Here is a 4,451-nt window from a genome sequence, read left to right as displayed (position 1 = left end):
ATAAAATTATTGGCGGGTGTATCAAAATTTGGGGGGAAAATAATTAAGGAGGGAATTATACAATCGTCCCAATAGAAAATTTCTCGAAAATACTGTTGCAATAAACGTCTCTACTGTAACAGTTCAAAAATCCGTCACAATACTTAAACCTATGGTAACGGTTATTAGACAATAGTTACGATTTTGTAGCCAAAGTGTACTTATAGTACCCAGAAGCTATTGCAATGGCTACGACCGTTGCCATAAACTATCTATAGCAACGATTGTACAATCGTTACCATAGATTCCGTTGCCATAGGCCCATTTTCTGGTAGTGACTGATGTCGTTGCTCAGTAGTCATGACCTGCAGGGGACTCATGGTGTCCATGTACCACTCGTTCTGGATTCACTCCTCGAACCCGAGCACAAACCTCCGCTCCGGAAAGAAACTCAGACGTGAATCCATATCATATATATTCCTCGTATTCAGCTCAACGGCCAAAAGACCAGATAACATAATGCCCATACTCAACCTTTCCTGCTACATGTATTTTCTCATAACCATGCAATGCGATGCAACGATGCAATATATCAAACAAATCATGAATCACGCCCTTGATGGGCGTAGTGTCAATCCACCTCAATTCAATCCTCTCAATACAAATCTCTTATTAACAAGAAAGACAACCATGTGAATATTTCAATACAATCGGGAATAAAGTTGGAAACCACCCACTCCTAGGGATGCATAAATTAAACACGAAGTGCCCCTCAGTGATAACAGAACTTTCCATTAATAATTATTCATTGTTACTCTAGATACTAATTACCATGATTTTAGTTACATTATGGAATATGTCTAACCTCACTCCATGTCTGAAGACCTAATCATGCAGTCTCCCGTCAACTCTAACAGTATTTATGATTTGCTAATCAAAGTCTAACTTAAGTAAAGCATAACCTACTTTGTTGACGAACAGCAAATTGAATCTCCATGAATTGCTCGTCTTCCTAGCCTTCATCCGAATCCATGAGCGGTAACATTCGTAGGGATTAGTGGGGAGGAAATTAGAAAGGTTTCTTTTTCGTGGAGTCAAGGGTTTTTCTTTCATAGGAACCCTAGGAGCAACCTTTGGGTCTCTTTTATTGAAAAAGGAGAGAAAAATAGACTAAGTGACCAAAAACGCGGTCAATCGTTCCGTATGGACATTTGCGGTCGATATGCCGCTACAGCAATCCATTGACCGCTATACCGGTCCGCTTCAGCGGTCCATTGACCGCTATAGCGGTCTGCTTCTTTTTCCTAAATCACACCATAGAGCTCATTATTTACGACCCTAGACCTAGATTGGGCACGGGTTCGCGAAATATTAAATAACGGCCGGACGGGTCATTACAAGGGACCTGGTCTCTCAGATATAGTCTATCATATCCTGTAGCTTGTGTAGAGTGACTGATAGTATCTGATCATATCTAATAGTATAATATATCAAGAGGTTAACCAAATTCAACAAGTGAACCTAATCATATCTGGTTGCTTAGGGTTTGTCAAATCATCAAAACATGATATTGCATAGCGTATCAATTTTCCCCTTTTTGATGATGACAAACACATAAGTTGTATTCCCTCTATGGACTAGATTCCCAAACCACTTGTTCCCCCTGAGAACCAGACCATTCTTCTAATATCCCTAGATAGCAGCGATCAACCCCTTAATTCACTAGATAGCAGCGATCAACCCCTTAATTCCTTTTGATGTTGCACATATCATATTATCTTCCCCCTTTCACCCAATCTTCCCCCTTTTGTCATCATTAAAAAAAGCATATCCAAATGAGCATAGTTAAACAATATTGCATAATTATAGAGAGATCATGTTCATCAGCAAAAAAATGTAGCACCAACCAGTATAACAAAAGTTTTAAAGGCATATAGAGATGCCAATAATCAGTATAGTCTACAAAGGACAGGGATGGAGCAAAGTCCAAGGATCAGAAGAATAGGAAGGGCAAATAAGGAGGGAGAGAGAGAGAGAGCAGGAATTTCATTCAAAGTCTTAAAAGAAGCTTGTCAAGGCACTCATCTGCTGCGTGATAATCATCAACCAGCTGCTGAGTAAGTTCATTTACTTTCCTTTGAAGGTCAACTACCTTAGTCTTTAGCTTTTCATTTTCTTTCTTTAACTCTCTCATAGAATAAGGTTCCTCTCCATCATGTGCATTCAGTTGCAGCTTATCTTTTAGAATGGCAATTTCAGTATCTCTTTGAGCCAGAAAAAGTGCTAACTTGTTAATCTTCTCATTTTCCTTTTCCTGAGCATCTATCAAGTTTAATATTACCTATGTATTTCCCACACTTCCTTTCTTTGGTATACATTCGCACTCTTCCATGGTGTATTCAGTGAACATGTGCATTCTTGTACCCAAAGTTCTTTCCCCAACTTGTATTTTGAAGTCCTAGAATATTTTGGTAAGAAAGAAGCCATGTGGTGACCCATGTCTACCATCCCTGATAGTAGCCACCTTAATCATGTGCTTAAGCATAAGTGCGGGTAGGCTGATTGAGGTGAAGCTGGCTAGAGCATCAATTAGCAATAGATCAGGAATACCAGCCATTGTCCTTCTTCCTGAGTGAGGCAGGATGACTTTGTTAACCAATTCAAATATCAGCTGGTATTCAGGCTTAAGTTGTTTCTTAAAAACCCTTTCTCCTTTATAGATCTTTCACGTTTAACAATAATGTTCAAGAAATGAGATGATGCAGAACTATACTTGACTGAACTCAACCCATCAGTTGGGACTTGCAGGATATCTGCAAGTGTTTGTTCATCAAGTGCAAACTCAACTCCATTTATAGCTAGCAGAAGAGAGCTGTCAGGCACAATTAAGTTGTTATAGAATTCAGCAACTTCAGCCTTATAAACCACATGAATTAAGGGTTCAAAAAAATGTCCCCATTTTTGGAATTTAATTATCTCAATCGGTTGTCTCATTCCAGGCTTGAGGGCTATATCTTGATCGAGGACTCTACCTCTCAACACCTCTTGAGTTTTGAGGATCTCCTTTCTTTCAGACGTTGTCAGCTCTACCCTCTGTTGCTTTGAAGAAGAACCAGGTTCCTTTATCCCACTTTTAGAAATCTTATTTTGAGAGAGAGTTCTTTTTTCATGGCTGAAAGTCCTAACTTTTGGCTTCTGATTCTAATCCTACTTCCTGGGTCTTAGTTTCCTCTTCAACTATCTTTCTGGAACTATTTTTTTCCATGTTTTCCTTTCTTTGCATTCTTTCTCAAGAGAGCAACTTCGTTCTCTTCCAATTCTCTTTCCTCTCCTCTCATATTCTCCACACAATCTGCCCTTTTAACAAGTGATGCTTCCACCTCATCTGGCAGAATCCTGGCCCTTCTTACTGCTTTATCTCCTTCTCAAGATGCGCTCTCTTAGGCTATCTTTCACATTCCTCTCCAATAGTGCCTTAGCTTTTCTCCTAGTGATTGGTCCCTGTCTAGACACAGTTTTGTGACGACCTTCTAATTCGTTTGAATCTTCTAGGTTCATCCTCACAATTTTCTTTTTCAAATGTTCCACTACTATTCATCACAGGAGAATTAATTTCCACTAGTTCCCTACAATCAGAAATCCTTTCCAGGTGAATAGTAATTTTAACCAAATTTTGTGAACCTGGTCCCTCTTTTGGTACTGAGGCATTTTCTACCAAAAAAGGGTTTATTTTCTGCGTAACAGAGGAACCAGTTTCCTCCATGTTTCTTTCAGGTCTCTCAACATTTTCCCCCTTTTTCAACACTTCAGCAGCTAGCAGAAAATTTTCGCCAATTTCTTACTCTTTACTAGCTAGTAAGTTAGGTCTATCTCTTTTACCCCCAACTAGATTTCCTTCAAACAAATAGTCAATGGAGAACTCAGAATGTCCTTTGTTAGATTCCTGACTGTCTATCTTACCTAGAGGGACAGAATTACCTGATTTGAATAAAAGAGTCTCATTTTCAACAACTTCCTATGCTATCTTTTTATCTTCATCCTTTCCGGCGTTGGAGCCTAGTCTGATGATCCTGTTCCTCTTCTCAATCATATTATTTTCTTCATGGTCCAGACACTTATTTGTGGCTTCAACATCTCATTTCTTAGCTTCACTGTCAATTTCTCATCCGGAAGATGGTGTCAGCAACATACCTTGACTATTCTCATTTAAGACAGAAATTCCTTCAACATTTGAGTACTGAGGTTCAGTCACTAATCGTTTTGGAGTTGGATTCTTTCGCTATCTTGCAGAGCCAAAATTTTTAGGTAAGGAAGGCATGGAGAAAGTGTTTAGGTCTGAAGATGATGGGAATTTAGAGGATGATATTTGAAGTATTGTTACGATAAAGGATGGCATTTTTGAAGGGGGATCAAGGATATTTGGGTTGGATGGTTCCTGAATAGAAGATTTTGGCTCAGACATATCTGATTTT

This window comes from Lycium ferocissimum, chromosome 3, assembly GCF_029784015.1.
Source record: "Lycium ferocissimum isolate CSIRO_LF1 chromosome 3, AGI_CSIRO_Lferr_CH_V1, whole genome shotgun sequence".
In the NCBI taxonomy this organism is placed as follows: Eukaryota; Viridiplantae; Streptophyta; class Magnoliopsida; order Solanales; family Solanaceae; genus Lycium; species Lycium ferocissimum.
The sequence above is the reverse complement of the archived record's forward strand: the minus strand, read 5'-3'. Positions refer to the sequence as shown.